This window comes from Sinocyclocheilus grahami, unplaced genomic scaffold (genome assembly GCF_001515645.1).
Source record: "Sinocyclocheilus grahami isolate Dianchi unplaced genomic scaffold, SAMN03320097.WGS_v1.1 scaffold546.1, whole genome shotgun sequence".
Classification (NCBI taxonomy): Eukaryota; Metazoa; Chordata; class Actinopteri; order Cypriniformes; family Cyprinidae; genus Sinocyclocheilus; species Sinocyclocheilus grahami.
The window spans coordinates 325,112-342,427 of record NW_015505725.1 but is presented as its reverse complement, the minus strand read 5'-3'; the positions used below and the strand labels follow the sequence as shown (position 1 = coordinate 342,427).

At 37.7% G+C, this 17,316-nt stretch overlaps 1 long non-coding RNA gene across 1 annotated transcript in view; it reads left to right on the top strand.

Annotated features, from left to right (window-relative positions):
• Positions 1–16,430: 16,430 nt before the first annotated feature.
• Positions 16,431–17,316, top strand: part of LOC107555821 (uncharacterized) — a 5,563-nt gene continuing 4,677 nt past the window's right edge. The window contains exons 1-2 of the long non-coding RNA XR_001605206.1: positions 16,431–16,531; positions 16,621–16,697. This is a non-coding gene — a long non-coding RNA (uncharacterized lncRNA). The remainder of the gene's footprint in view (positions 16,532–16,620; positions 16,698–17,316) is intronic.

The following is a 17,316-nucleotide window of genomic DNA, read 5'->3' as shown; positions in this document are numbered from 1 at the left end:
CATGTTCATATCAAAGAGTAGGAACTCAGAAATCACAACAGTGGTGACCAAACACTTAAAACACAGCTAAATTCCCCATGGTATTTGCTTGGTTTTAATTGAACATGGTTTTGTCAGTTTTTTTTTTTGGACATGTACCATGGTGCTTCTATGCTTTTGGACATTAGGTTTTTTGTGTATTTTTATGTACCATAGAACTTTCATGTTTTTGCTGGATGTGTACCATGTTTTTGTACATAGTTCCATGGTATTCTTTGAAGTACACTGCTATATAATAGTACATGAATTTGGTAATCACTCCATATCAATATATCATAGCATTGCCATACTTTACCATCACTACACCATAGTATGCAGGACACTTATAGTATGCATTTTAAATTCAACAAAAATGGCTGAAAAAACGGACAGTAATAAAACAACAATATTAAAATAAAAACAGAATACATAGAATATAAATTATGTAAATATACTGTATAATACATCATATAATCTTTTTTTTTGGTTTGTTTGCATAAGTCAAGGTTTAAAGTACATTAAATGCAAAATATTTTTTTAAATAAATTGCTTGAATTAAAAATGGATATATTAATGTAATAATTAAATATTAAAGTTATAATGAATTTTACCTGATATATTAATGTAATGGCCGATATAAAAAAAAAACCTAAATAAAAGGAAATAACAAAGACACACACACACACACACACACACACACACACACACACACACACACACACAGAAAAAGAGAGAAGGGTTGTAAAAATAGTGTTGACCAAATGACTCTGAGCACTCACTCACGCTCATAAAAGAGCTCTTAAACACTGAATGCAGAGACAAGTGGAGTCTGTGTGTGTGTGTTGATTAGCTGTGAGTGTTCGACTCCATGACCTGCATGTAAGAGGTAAGGGTACGTTTACCCTGAGGAGAGGCTGGTGTGTGTGTGTGTAAATAGTTTGGGGTGTGTTTACCCCGAGGAAGGAAGCTGTCAGTGCTGTTTGCTCCTGTGTCAAGCGGCAGCTCCACCCCTTTTCTGAATGGGGGGAGGAGCTTCTGGAAGAGAATCTGCTAAATAAGACACGCAAATTCTGTCCTGTCTTGACACACACACACACACACACACACACAGGAATGGTAATCAGACAAGCAGACAGTCTTCTTCTCCAAAGTACCCCAATATTTTAATTGACAGGCAGGGTGTTCGGTTTCCTGAGGCATTCTGGAAAGGACAGACCCACATTCCTGACCAGGTCATGAACTGCCCACCTTTCTCCTTTTTTTCTTCTCTTTTCTTTTCTTTTCATTTATTTTTTCAAACCCATTTTTTATTCACTCCCCTGTAGGAACGTTACTATGCTCAAATGTTGCTCTTTCGTAACTCAGAAAATTTATATTTTATTTAAGCATCAACTTTGTTTCAGAGGTTTCTCCTACAATTCGGTTGGTGTGAAAAAAAAATAGATCTTTGATGTTCAGTACAAATACTGAATTATAAAATTAATGTGGATCATACAGATCATATAATTTATGTGACACTGGAGTAATGGCTGCTGAAATAATAATTTCACAATATTCCTGTTTTTACTATATTTTTGATCTAAAAAAAAAAAATGCAGCCTTGGTGAGCCTGAGAGGTTTTATTCAAAAACATGAAACATCGCAATGATTCCAAGCGTCTGGCTGGCAGTTTATATAATTTTGCTTTATATTTATTATTTTAAAAAGAAATATTACATAACTTTGAGTTAATATCATAAGGCCTAATTAATTCTTTTAAGGACTGGTTTTGTATTTTTATGAAAAACAAACGTCATATTTTCATGAGTACATTAACACTCTGAGATATACATTCACACACCTCCTGGCTGCTTGGAAACCAGACCCAATCTTTATAGCTTTAGGGCTGAAGTGTGTGGAATAGAGTGCAGAAAGCTGAATTTACCCGCTTGGCTTGAAATGTGATTAGATTCTTGATGCTGGCAGGCATGCCTCATTTGTAATTAGGTGTGTGTTGAGGGATTAGTTTTGTGACATCATATAGGGGACCAATATCTGGTTCCCTCAGTAGATAAGAGAATGGGGTACACACATAAATGCAGGATCCCTTTGGGCAGCGGTATCCCAGCAGGCAATGGGGCTTACACACACCGATAACAAATGCAAACGAAACACAGCCAAAAATGTTACTTCATGAAAGGTATATACATTTGTGTGCATAACAACTGTTGTAATGTGCAGCCTGACATCCGTATTGTCTTCGTTCTTCTCAGAAATTAAATTGCCTCACCACTTAGTGTGTATTTGTGTGTGTGACATTGTGGTGACTACCATCGGCCATTAGGTCCCTGTCCTCTGAGTGCCAAATACAATCGGGCGGCAGCTGATACTTCCTGTCTGCATAATTAACGGGATAATTAAGGCTTTAATTGGCTGGTGGTGTGACCGAGGTGGGCTCAAATCCACCACAGCACCTTCTATAGGCTACTAAATTAGGTTAACCCTCTCAGATTGCCACGATTAAGCCCAGTCTATATACGCTAGTGCTAAATCTATGTGTTCTTCTGGGAAATCCCGGCACTAATGTTGAATTAAGATTCTGTCTCAGTTTGATTGAGAAAATTAGTCTGAAATAAATTACTAAGTGAGTTCTTGGAGCCAAATGAGGAAAGTTCTTATATCAAACAAAGTTTTCAAGCCATTATAAACGTTACGGTATGAAATGGTAGCCTGTTAGCCTAATGCTGCAGTAATTAGCGTGAAGTTTGATACTCGAGATGAAGTATGTTACAAGATAGATTTATGAGTCTCAAATGGCTGATGAGCAGAATGCTGATTTTTTTACGAGAAGAATATTGATTGAATGAGAAAGAGAAAGAGTTAGAGAAAGAAAGAAATAAAGAGAGTGGTTTCTTAGCTTTTGGGTGAAATTTGTGTGGTTCTTGCCCATTCAAAAAAAGTTGCTACCACCATGCTAGGTTGTTGCTAAGCAGTTGCTAAGGTGTTCTAGATATTTGCTAGGGTATTGCTAAAGTCATTGCTATAGTGTACTGGTTGATTGCTTACTTGCTTAAAGAGATAGTTCACCCAAAATGAAAAATCTGTTATTTACTCCCCCTCATGTCGCTCCAAAGCTGTATGCCTTTCTTCTGTACAACACAAAAGAAGACACTTTTAAGATTTTTGGAAAACCAAACAGTTTTGGAAACCTTTGACTTCCATTGTATGGACGTTAAGGTGAGTAAATGACAGCAGAGTTTGCATTTTTGGGTTAACTATCACTGTCGGTCAAAAAAGTCCACCGCCACTCTTTACTGTCCCATTTTCACTAACAGTGGGACAGTGCTATTGCCGAATCCTAATATGGAACTTTCTGTGCATTTCCACCGCAGAAAAGGTGGTTCTATATTAGTTCTGCCTCTGCGCCAGTCCCTAAAACCTGTGAGAACCTCTAACATTCTAGACTAGGGGTCAGGATGATGTCCTCACTAAATAAACACCTCAATCTGCCAAGACTGATGCAAAACAATCCTAAATTGATCAATTATAATCAATGAATGCAGCGATGTGAGGAATGCTCAGTTAATGGACTTCATGTTCAAGTTGCACAGTTGCTCCAGTTACTTTATTTTTCTGATACATCTAAAATAAAATAATTTTCTTCATTAGTATCATATATATGTAAAATCATCTGGACTTCCAGGATGTTTCCCTGCCTATGGCGCGAGATGCTGTGATGGGCTCTATAGTATCTCCACGACCCTACATAGCTCAAGCAGTTTGGATTGATGGATAGATGTGTATTTATTGCTATGAATTGTATTTGTTAATTAAATGTATGTAAATTTTGTTATGGCAGACAATGAAAGACAATGAATCAAACTTGTAAAAGATGTAACGTTTGTTTGTGGACATATTGAGGTCCCTAGATAGGGATCCCTTCTTTACTCTATTACATTTCTTTTGTTCCAGTTACAAACTGGTAGGCCAATTACTTTGAAAAATAACAGCACACCTCTCCTCAGAAAGGTGCATACTTTGATGCATCATTCATATCCTTTGCTCTGAAGAAGTTAGGCTCAAAATAAAAATAAAAAACTCGGATTTACTGGTTTGGTCAAATCTCTAACCCTAAGTATAAGCAATAGTAACCGTATTCTTGCTTTAGCAAACATTGCTAATCATCACTATTGTTGAATGTGAGCCCAAGGTAAAGCAGAAAAGTGATTTTTGGAGAGTGACAGTTCTGTGTGGCATCTACAAAAGGCTTAAAGTATAAGTACCAAAGTGCTGCCAACAAATCTATTCTTTGTTCCCGCAGTGATTAAAAAGCTCAATGTTTGTGTGCCTGAAAAAGTGAACACAAGCTCCTAAGACCTCCTTTGTCAGAGTGAGTGCGCACAAAATGAAATGACTTCCCCCATCCCAGTGATTCAGCAGAGGGTGATACAGGTTACCTGTTACGGGATGTCAGTGTGTTTGTGCTGTTAGGATGCACACATGTTGGATGGGCGGAAAAATGCAGAAAAATAAACTCCTTTTTTTTCAAACCCACGTAAAAGGTACCTCAAAAAACTGCCTTCCTTTCAAGCACCTGCTCCCACACACAGACAGGATTGAGGTCGATGTCAGTTTGTGGTCTAATAAAGCTTCGCCACAAGACTGAGTATGTATTGGAAGCAATAAGAGCGATTTTTCACCTACGCATCATCTTTTTCTCATACACAAACACACACCTGGGCTGTTGGCGACAGGAAACTTCTCTTTAACTGTCATTTTGAGCTTTGATTGTTTTGCAAAAGGACCTCACAAATCCAAAACATCTCTCTCTAAGTGAAGGAATAAATCTTAAATATTACATATGAAATGCATCTTGAAAGAGAAAATGGGGAAAAAAAGACAGAAACATGATTGCTTAGCCAACACATTGTAAGTGCGTTCCCGCTGTACATATCAGATTCGTGCATTACTGTGGAGGTAAAAAAACCTTTGTATTCAAGGGGTTGTTATAGTTCTATTCACCATGAAATCAACAGAGAAATAGAGTAGTTGCTAGAGTTAGCAATAGTATTGGGGGTAACACATTACAAGTAACGTGAGTTACGTAATCAGATTACCTTTTCAAGTAACTAGTTAAGTAACACATTACTTTTAAATTTACAACAAAATATCTCAGTTACTTTTTCAAATAAGTAAAGCAAGTTACTTTGTTTTCCAATTTATTCATCTGTCCCATGTTGAGAGAAATTGGGAGTGAGGTGCAAAAACACTTCCTTTAGCCTGAGGCTTATTAATTTCACTTTTGGTGTGAAAGGCCCAGGTGACAAAAAGTAACACAAAAGTAATGTAATGCATTACTTTCCATAAAAAGTAACTAAGTAATGCAATTAGTTACTTTATGGAGTAACACAATATTGCAATGCATTACTTTCCCCAACACGGTTAGCAAACAACAACTATCCATCAATCCAATGAATTCCTGATGGACAAAATCTTTTTTTTTGAGAAGCCATTTCACTCAGACATATGTCACAAAAGGGAAGAAATCGGAATTTCTGTTTCATGCCAACTTTAAACCAGACGTGGTGTTATTCAGGTAGCTAGCAATTGGTAATTTGACTTTTTAATTAACCTGCTCAGCAACATTCTTATAAAACTGTTGCTCAAAACTGACCATAGAAGAAGACAGTTTATGCTAATGCCTGCTTTAGCACTTCCTTTATGCACAATATTTGCGCAAGCAATATAGTGATGACCATTGTGAATTGATAATTGATCATTTAAAAAAAATTAATCCCAGCAATTAGCGACAGTGTTGGGGGTAACACATTGCAAGTAACGTGAGTTACGCAATTAGATTACTTTTTCAACTAGTAAATTAAATCATTACTTTTAAATTTACAACAAAATATCTGAGTTACTTTTTCAAATAAGTAACGCAAGTTAATGCTGAATTCTATAATAAACCTAATTTTCATTAAAAAAAACAAGGAACTAGCACCTAAAAGATTCACAATTATTTAATTTAAATGCATTCCAGCACTGTACCAGTGTATTAAGTATCTGCTTAAACTAGGGTTTAAGTATCTGCTTGAACTGCAGGTGGTTCATGAAGGTTCATGCAGTGGTGCAGCTGTTTCGTGAATTCACTCTCTTTGGTAATAATTATGAATGCTGTTCTGACATATTTCGGTATGCAAACCTGAACTTGCATAGTTTAAAGGGGACATCGTATGCCCATTTTCCACAAGTTGGTATGATTATTTAGGGTATACAGTATATGAAATGTCTGCAAAATGCTTTGGTTAAAATTCCTCAATGGTCGTGTAAAACAACACCCTTTTTGCCTAGTCAAAAACGGCTCCGTTCACAGCGAGCTGTTTCGGTGCATGTCTCTTTAAATGTTAATGAGCTACTGCTCACCCCACCCATCTCTTCTGTTTTTTTTGTGTATTAGATGCCACATTACCACCAGAAACAAAACTAATCCACTGTGTCCTCAATGGCTCTCATGCTGACATATTTCGGTATGCAAACCTGAACTTGCATAGTTTAAAGGGGACATCGTATGCCCATTTTCCACAAGTTGGTATGATTATTTAGGGTATACAGTATATGAAATGTCTGCAAAATGCTTTGGTTAAAATTCCTCAATGGTCGTGTAAAACAACACCCTTTTTGCCTAGTCAAAAACGGCTCCGTTCACAGCGAGCTGTTTCGGTGCATGTCTCTTTAAATGTTAATGAGCTACTGCTCACCCCACCCATCTCTTCTGTTTTTTTTGTGTATTAGATGCCACATTACCATCAGAAACAAAACTAATCCACTGTGTCCTCAATGGCTCTCATGTTGGGAGAAAATGAAGACTCTTATATTCACTTTTACATCCAACTACAAAATGCCTGCCTTGCTTACGAGACATTGTCACGACAGCTGCTCGAATGCGAAGAAAATGGAGGACAGCATACAACTGGGTGGAGGGCGGAAATATGCTAACACGGGACTGTCCGTCAGTGGTTGTGGGCGGGGCCTGAGCAGTATGATGTCATACTGCTCATAAAATCAAAACGGCTTGATAATTGAGACTGTAGTTTTTTTTTGAAGATTTAAAAAAGGAGTGAATGGATTTTTGTCATTGTAGGGTGGTTGTGTCCACACACTGCTAAGACTTTTATATGCAAACCATGTAAAAGTGAATTTTGCATTCAATGTCCCATTTAAAGCATAATTTTTGTGTACTTGCATAGAGCATGTTTTGGGCCTAAGTAACATTACTGGACAAGGAATGTGAGACAGTGAATAGAAAATAAAATGGCCATTTATGGAGTTATTAGATGACGTGCAGATTATGAGGTTACACGTTTCTTTGCCATAGTCGTGTAATGTCTCAGGCTTCCATCAATGAGCACGCTAACATCAAGACCGCCTATTTTACGGTCCGCTTTCATCAATTTCCATATAGACCTAATGAAGTGTCTCTCTCTCTTCGTCTGTCTTATTTTCATCATTCCGCTGTGCTACACATTGACTGCCTTCTCTTTTCAAAGAAAAGTGCTCAAAGCTAAAGAACAGAGAAAGGTTAAAAACGTTGATTACTTAATTCTGCCTCTCATCATGTTCTCATCACTTTTTGGAGCGGAATTTCCCTCAAAAAGAAAGAAAAAAAAGGTGTGATGACGCATTCCATCACAGGAAGTGGTGAGCAATAGCTCACTTTCAACTCTAAAATCTAATATTCACACCTAAAACAGTCCACATGAACATCGATTTTATGGTAATCTTTGACATAGCATCCCTAAATTGCTCCAGATTTTGCTGTATGGGTCATTTGACAAAACAGGTGTGTTTGGTGTTAGTCATTAACATAAAAAATAACTTTCACAGGCAATATCTGATACAGACCTTGCCTTACTTTGAGATTTATTGACATTTTTTTAAACGCATCAACAAAAATTCAGTAACTTTATATATGGTTTATCTTCTCCTTGTTAACAGAAATATATGTACATGAAAGCTTTTACGCTATTATTCTCTATTATTTAATTATGTTTTTAGACTAGACTAGTAGTAATGCTTCAGCCATGTTACCATTATAACTGTCTCTTTTTAAATATACTATAACATTACAAATAAATAAATACATACATGCATATACAGTACACCTGTCACTGAATGAAATTAATGGACACTGGGCAAGTAAATGCCCCCTCTTTTGACATATTATCTAACATTTAGCTAGTTTGTCAAGGAGAACCTAAAATTGTCAAGATGATTTTGGAAAGTGAGCGGTTATTAAATTATTCAGTATAACATTTTCTTTCGAACAAGCACCTTGTAGTGTCATGACCTTAAGCACAAGACTAGTAATGTTCAAATTATCAGTGTTTAAAATCATACCATTGTTTCAAGATAGAAAAGGCACCCATTTCATAGTAGCATTTACCAGTATAGAAACTGGTGGACATCAGATCTCTCAGAACGGTCTTTAAAAGTGCAGCCATGCCGAAATGTGATATTTGAGCTTATCTAAAGACTGCAGAGATAGAGCATGCATTGATAGCATTGTAACCAGTATTTATTTGCAACAAATACATCTACTGTTCGAGATATTCTAGTGTCACAAAACAAATATGCACGAGAGAGAGAGAGAGAGAGAGAGAGAGAGACTGATAAATCTTTGGATGAACAATGATGGGAGAACAGTGTCTCCCTCAACATTCTCCTCCATCCCAAACCCAAATTATCCACTAATCCTATTTCTAATCAGTATTAGAGGACTCTCTCTGCCTCATACTCTCTCTCTCCCTCTCTCTCTCTCTCTCTCTCTCTCGCTCTCTCTCTCTCTCTCTCTCTCTCTCTCTTTCTCTCTCACACACACACACACACACACACACACACACACACACGCACCAGTGCTATTCAGAGATATGCTGAGATATACTGTGAATTTCATGTTTTCCTCTCCACTCTCTTCCATGAAACCTATTTGGTTTTAAACTCTTTCAGGATCAATCGAGACTCTGGTTTGTTGATGCATGTGTGTATTTGTGTCTATGCTGATAGTACTTGACAGTACAGCTGATAGTCACACATTTACATGCATAAACTCATGCACAAGTACATGCACTCATGCACGCATGTTCAAAACATATATATTTTTTCTTTTTAACTTTGAATATGGATGTACTACGGCATCAGTTCAGTAAATAAACAGGTACATCTGGTATAAGAGAAGATGATCCCCATATAGATACACAAACAAAAACACAAATCTGTATTTTACCCAATTTTCTGTAAAATGTAGGCCTTGTTAATACAGATGCTTCTAGGTACGCAAGCTGGAATTCATATATTGTTGCACTGCGAAATGTATAAGAGCGAAATTTTTCAGTGATGTATCATTTGGGTATCTCAGCTGTTTCTCCTAATATTCTTTAGAAGGAGCCAAAACTGAAAAAATACAACAGTTAGCTAACTAACCCCTCAAATGGGGATTTTACTGTTATGGCATTAAAACCTTCTTAAATTACTTTAAAGTCAATTTATTTATATTATTTTTGCAAGTGGTTAGTTCTGAAGCAAGACATCAAACTTCTCAGTCTGTTTATTTTGACAGCTGACTAGAGGCTAGCTAGCTGTCTATTTAGGCTAACAGATATCAGCCTTTGCTTAAAACATATGTTTTATTTTATATAATTATAAACTAAATGTGGATATTCTAACTCATTTGGTCTTGGAAGAATCTGATGATAAATCTTTGAGTTCATATTGAGATCTGACTTTTTTATTGCAGACTTTCCAGATGTAGCATAATTTGAGACATTGATGAGACGCCTTTTGAATCTTTTTGATACGAAGGATCCCAAAATACAGTGCCTTTTAAGATATTATATATATTTTAATGTACTATAACAACTCATTTACTCTGTGTGAGAAAATATGGTAACACTTTAGTATGGGGACCAATTCTCACTGTTAACTAGTTGCTTATTAGCATGCCTATTATTAACATATCGGCTGTTTATTAGTACTTATAAAGCACATATTCTGCATGACCATATTCTACATCCCTAATCCTACCCCATACCTAAACTTAACAACTATCTTACTAACTATTAATAAGTAGCAAATTAGGAGTTTATTGGGGCAAAAGTCAGTTAATGGTTTGTTAATAGTGAGAATTGGAGCTTAAAATAAAGTGTGACTGAAAATATTATTATTTGTGTTGGTTTTTGTGTACTCGTGTAGAATCTTAGTAAATGACTGCAATAAAGGCATAACAGGTTTTTTTTTTTTTTACCCCAAACCTTACACATAAATGTTGAAATTCTGACACGTTCACAGGAGAACTCAAAGGTGGGTGAGACAGTAGAGTGTCGTCACAAAGATTCTGACATGATATACGTTTGTTAAACCATACGTTATCACAACATTTGGCAGAAAAGTACTAGTGAGGCAACATATGACATTTCTGAAGTGATATGAAATGTGCTTTGGCACACACACTGTCCCTAGAAGAACGACAGTGCTTAGTTTGTGGCCACTTTCTGCGTCATGTACTATCTATCAACACCATCGATGGTGAGTTCTGTGAAGGGTCAAACATGACAGAGAAAGTTCATGCAACAGTGTAAAGTCCTTTTTTGTAGACCTCTGGGGATTTCAGTTTGGACTAGCTCTTCCGAAACCTAGTTAGTTGCTTTTCTATCTACTACCCTCTAAGTCACTGCAGTGGTAGGCACCTCGTAAGTGACTGATTTGAAATGCTTTACAGAAAGTTTTCACTCTACACAAATAGTCCTCCTCATGTGAACCACACAAAGATTCAACTCACAACTGAATCCAGTGGAGTTTGGTGTTAGCATGTTGCTAAGCTAACAACAGCAGGACACAAAATAATGAGAGAATGCATCCATTTAATACAACTTACTATGTCCACATTTCGACTTTTCATCTAATAAATATTTAGTATATCACAATTATGACGATTTTGGTCATAATTATGACTTACCAAAGCATGAATTTCTTATATGTTAGAAATTGTCTTTCATTATTCTAAGTTCGCATCATCCGTGGAGGGTCATGCAGTTATTGAATTTGGTCAAATTTTTAAATTGTACTAAATTGTAAGGCTTAGAGACATGCTGTAAACATACACCCTTTTGAAAAAAACGGCATATGCTGGTTAGGTATGTTTTGACGCTGGGATGCTAGTTTAAACTGGTCCTTTGCTGGTTTAAGCTGGTCCTTTGCTGGTTTATGCTGGTCATGCGCTGGCAAAGGACCAGCATAAACCAGCAAAAGGACCAGCTTAAACCAGCAAAGGACCAGCATAAACCAGCAAAGGACCAGCATAAACCAGCAAAGGACCAGCTTAAACCAGCATCCCAGTGTCAAAACATAACTGACCAGCATATGCTGGTTTTTTCAACAGAGCAGTGTCTGATTGTGTGCATATGAATATGTATGTGGTTTCTGTAAGCTTGCATGCTCTTCGAAAGGTGTGTTTTTGTTGGAGACATACCTTCACCCCTCTAATTGAAGTTTGCCTTTTGAAATAATTAAGATAAGGAGCGTGGACTAAATAATTGCTATTACGGTGAAGTAATTAAGTTACGCGTGTCTCCTCCCCCATTTTTTCCCTTCCAAACAAAACACTGCAGCCACCACACACACACACACACACACACACACACAGAAACCTTTTTAAAATGCACGCTATTTGTGTTTTTAACTCTGAATGAAGTTCACACGCACACACACACTCATAATGACAGAAAAGAGTTGTTGGTTAGGAAAGGCCTGAGGGCACCAGTGACCAGGTTAGAAAAGCAGAGGATTGCTATAACCGTATTTATTAAAACAAATTACAGCAGGTCTCTAAAAAAGTGCACGTGTACTTATAGTTTTGGGACACAAATGGCCCAAGATGTTCTTAAACCTGAGAATTCAGGAATATTTGGGGAACGGAAAAAAGGTTTTAGGGTTTGGTTTAATTTGTAGTCTATTATATATATATAATTTGTATGTAGTATTTATATTTATTAACACATTGAAAATTCCTTTCTTTTTCTTTAAAAAAAAAGTTGTGTATGGTTTTTCAAAAAAAAAAAAAAATAAAAAAAAAATAATATATATATATATATACATTTTTTACATATTGTAAAGAAAATGTGCAAAGAACACATAACTGAACAATTGACTAATCTACTGTCAACTCTGAAACCTGAATCATAATCATATTCATATGAAGGCATGTAGACACTTGTAAGTTCAACTTAATAATGCTATGCAGTATATTTAAGTGTTTGTTTTTTTGTGATTGGTATACATGTGATTTCACTTGAAAATGTGTTTTAAGAAAATTGCACAACAGAACAGGTGTCACTAACAGTTTCTGAGAAGGCAGTTTGTGTGTGTGTGTGTGTGTGTGTGTGTGTGTGTAGGGGATGTGGTGAGGTGTTTGAGTTGTAGGTGAAGTTAATAAAGGACTGTGTAAAGGTTTCTTCCTCTCGTGGTTTAACCCCTACTATAGCACCAAATGTGTATGTGTGTGGATACAACACCTGACATATTCAAACTGTTTTTACCCATCTTTCTCGTTTTTAGCTACATATCAGTGGTATTTTATAGGATACACTATACATTTTTTAAAGACAATTATATTTATATTCAGCAAAATGCTTTGCATTGCTAAAAAGTGAAGAAATATATAGTTTTAGAAAAGATCTTTTTCAACTCAATAATTTTTTCAACATTGACAAATCAACATCAAAGCAGAATATTTCTGAAGAATCATGTGACACTGAAAACTGGAGTAATGGCTGCTGAATATTCAGATTTGCAATAAAAAATAAATTACATTTTAAAATATGTATATGTATATATTTTTAAACATTGTAGTAATGTTTTACAATGTTGCTGTCACGACTGCCTACTGTGGCGGAGACGAAGGAGCAGGGGACTCAGGAGGCCATGGTGGATCAGGAGACTCAGGAGGCCATGGCGGATCCTCCGTGGCCTTGATATATGATATGGACCCCTCCCAAAATTTTCTTGGTGAAAACTAGGAATCCAGGGGGGTGCTCTGGGGAAGCGGGCTCTGGAGGGTGCTCTGGATGAGCGGGCATTTGAGGGGCGCTCTGGAGGGGATTCAGGGACTGGAGCCTCCCTGGGGTTAACTGGGGATCTGGAGCCCTCCCTTGGCTAAACGAGGAATCAGGAGCCCCTCCTGGGCTTAACTGGGGATCAGGAGCACACCCTGGGGCACTGGGGTGAACTCGGGCTGGAGCCGACACTGGAGCGAGCTCTGGGGCTGGAGCCGACACTGGAGTGCGCCTAGGGACCAGAACCAACTGCCTTCTCCTCCTCAGATTCCCCTCTAGGCTCGGGGTGAAAGGCGCGGCTGGCATGCTTGCCGTTGCGGTGACCGGCGGGCTTGGGAAAATGGCGGCCGGCAGGCCTGAGAAACCCACGGATGGCGGGTTTGACTTCATAGTGGCCAGCGACAGAGGGACCAGAACCAACCGCATTCTTCTCCACAGATTCCCCTCTAGGCTCAGGGTGAAAGGCGTGGCTGGCAGGCTTGCCGTTGCAGTGACCGATGGGCTTGGGTCAATGGCGGCAGGCGGGCTTGAGAATGCCGCGGCCGGCATGCTTGACTTTGTAGCAGCCAGCGGGCTTGACAACGCCGTGGCGAAGCGTGCGGCGGATTCCATGCCGCCGGGCGAAACAAACGGGAAAAAACTAAAGACTTTCAAAAGCGGATATAAAACGGGGAGAGAGGGCGCCGCTTACTTCTTTTGGGTCCTGTATTCTGTCACGACTGCCTACTGTGGCATAGCCGAGGAGACAAAGGAGCGTGGAGACGAAGAGGATTTACATGAAACAGACCTTTATTTATCCAAATAAAGCACATACAGACAGGAACTCACGCGTAGGATGAGGGTTGATGTTCAATACAGGACAAAGACAGACTGCACAGACTCCAACTTAAATACACAGGGAAACGAGGATGATAACTAGACACACCTGGAACACATTGGGAACAATTAGTACAGGATCAGGAAGGACCAAACATGGGCATGGAAACACAAAACACGGAAAAGAGTCTGACAGTTACTGATTTTGCTGTATTTTTGATCAAATAAATTCAGCCTTGGTAACCATAAAATATTACTTTCAAAGCATTAATATAGTGGAAATTTCATGTACAAATGTAATTTTTCTCTGAACTATATTATGGGCTCATTTCAGAGGAACCTATTCTTTCATGGAACAAATAAACAGGGATGTCTTTGATCTGAGTATATCAGTGAACATCAACAGTTGTGCTAAACCTCTAGCAGTAACCAGTGCTAGTTTTATCTTCGAATGTGCTGAAGAACAGACTGACCATCTTTGAATGCCTGAAATGTTCAGCACTGTCATTAGCACTGTTACAAGAGCCTACGTCAATACTCAATATCACTATCAAGCTACAGAAACCATATAAACACGCATCTCACTTCCAGTAGTTTGAAATGTTGATTTAGATCTTAGGCTAACATTACATGTTTAGTTTGGCAAACACAAAGTTATTTGCTATTATTAAGCTATTATTACATATTATTGAGCTGACAATGAACAATTGTTATGGGGTTCTCATTTGGCTGCTTTTTTATTGCGAGTGTATGTCCTATTGCCCTAACTTTTAAAGCTGAAGACAAAACAATTAAAGAATGATATTTGGTATTGATTATAATAGTCATGTGAAAAAGAAAGGGCACTCTATTGAATTCCATGGTTTTCCATTAGAATTAATTAAAATTGGGAAAATAAAACCTCAGACCAACAGCATATGACATGTCACACTATGTCATTATTTATTTAACAAAAACTAGGCCAAAACGGAAAAGCCATGGGTAACAAACTAAGGACACTCTTACTGTTAACAGAAGGTAAGTAATGGTCAGGCACTGCTAATCAAAGACCTTAGATCAGCCAATTGTGAGCACCTCTTTAAAAGCAGAAATGTTGGCAATATGCTGGTCTGGAGCCTTTAGGTGTGTGTTAACACAATGCCAAAGAGGAAAGAAATCAGCAATGATCGTAGAATTGTTGATGCCATCAATCTTGGAAGGGTAATACAGTCATTTCCAAACAATCTGAAGTCCATCATTCCACAGTGAGGAAGATTATTCACAAGTGGAAGACATTCAAGACAGACACCGATCTTCCCAGGAGTGGATGTCCCAGGAAATTGACTCCATGGTCAGACCGTACGATACTCTGAGAAATTGCAAACAACCCAAGAACTACACCTCAGACTCTACAGGCCTCAGTCAACATATTAAATGATAATGTTTGTGACGGTACAATTAGAAAAACACCAGACTAGTATGGCATGTTTGGAAGGGTTGCCAGAAGAAAGCCTCTTCTCTAAAAAGAACATGGCAGGATAGCTTAGGTTTGCAAAGTTGCTTCTGAACAAACCATAAGACATCTAGAATAATGTCCTTTGAACAGACGAGACCAAAGTGGAGATGTTTGGCCATAATGCACAGCGCCACGTTTGGTGAAAGCCAAAAGAGCATATCAGCACAAACAACTCATATTAAAAGTCAAGCATGCTGGTGGAGGGGTGATGATTTTGGGCTTGTTTTGTAGCCACAGGACCTGGGCACCTAACAGCCATTGAGTCAACCATGAACTCCTCTCTATACACAAACCTTAATAAACTTGAGCAGCGTTGTAAAGAAGAGTGGGACAAAATTCCTCCAGAATGATGTGAGAGACTGATGAAGTCATACAGAAAATTATTACTTCAAGTTATTGCTGCTAAAAGTGGATCTACAAGCAACTGAATCATAGGGTGTCCTTAGTTTGTCACCCATGGCGTTTCCGTATTGGCTTTATTTTTGTTAAATAAATAATGACATGGTGGGATATGTCATGTGTTGTTGTTCATCTGAGGTTTTAATTTTTTACATTTTAAGACCTGCCAAGGACCAGAAGATTTTATATTTTGTCCTGAACCCTACTGAATTCAATTGTCCTTTTTTCACATGAATGTACGTAGTAATTATGAATAGTGATGGTACAGTTTAGTTTGTATGCATTTTTCTATACTAGAAAAATATACAGTTTCCAGAAAATACTACTTATTTAGCCATATGAGCTGAAAGGCTTGCACAGCAAAACTAAATTTCTCATCATTTTCTGTGGCAGAATGGACCAAAAAAAAAACAACATAAACCATTCTTAGCAATTGACTTATTCTGACCAGTCACTTGAATGCATATCATAATCATGATATATAATAATATGATATGCTTTCAAACTTGTAGGAACTGTCTTTGAATACTTGAAGGCAGCATTTGCAGATTTATTATGTTTCCTAATACAAATATTCCAAATAATCTGTATTGTGTAATGTGTTTTCTGATAGGTATGTCCATGCTACTGACAGTGGATATAATAAAGAGGCAGCAGAGAGCTTCAGTTTCTTTTCCCAAGCCCGCCGGCAAGATTTTGAACTGAAGAAAGACAGAAAGTGAGACACAATGAGAAATATGAACCATACTCTACATTACATGCGTAGGCCAATCAATACTCAATAAAAATATCTCTCTAATTGAAAAGGTCAAGAATACTCGTGACCCTCAAGATTGCTAGCGCCGACTTTCTTAACATCAAGGAAACAGATATGCCTGTGATAAGTATTCCTTCCTTTTGGCTCGCATTTACAATGAAGGGCTGTCAGTTCATCATATTTATTAAAGGGGTCATATGATGTTGCTAAAAAGAACATTATTTTGTGTATTTGGTGTAATGAAATGAGTTTATGCGGTTTAAGGTTCAAAAAACACATTCTTTTCCACATACTGTACATTATTGTTTCTCCTCTATGCCCCGCCTTTCTGAAACGCGTCGATTTTCACAAAGCTCATCGGTCTGAAAAGCAAGGTGTGCTGTGATTGGCCAGCTATCCAGTGCGTTATGATTGGCAGAATACCTCAAGTGTGTGACGGAAATGTTACCCCCCTATCATACTGTGATGATGCCCTGTCAGGCCGAAGCGATGATTCAAAAACATGAAAACCCATTATAAACAAAGCATTCGTTGCATCCAGTGGGGACATAATTATGGATTATAATGACTTATACTGTCTTTTTACTCATTGCGTTGCGTTGCATCGCGACGCGTAAATATAAAACCATGTCTGCATTTGTGATCGCAGAAATAACAAACAACAAGCCCTACTTTACACTGCCCCCAAAAAAACTCTCTTTAAATATAAAAAATATAAAATATAAAAACTCTTTAAATATAAAAAA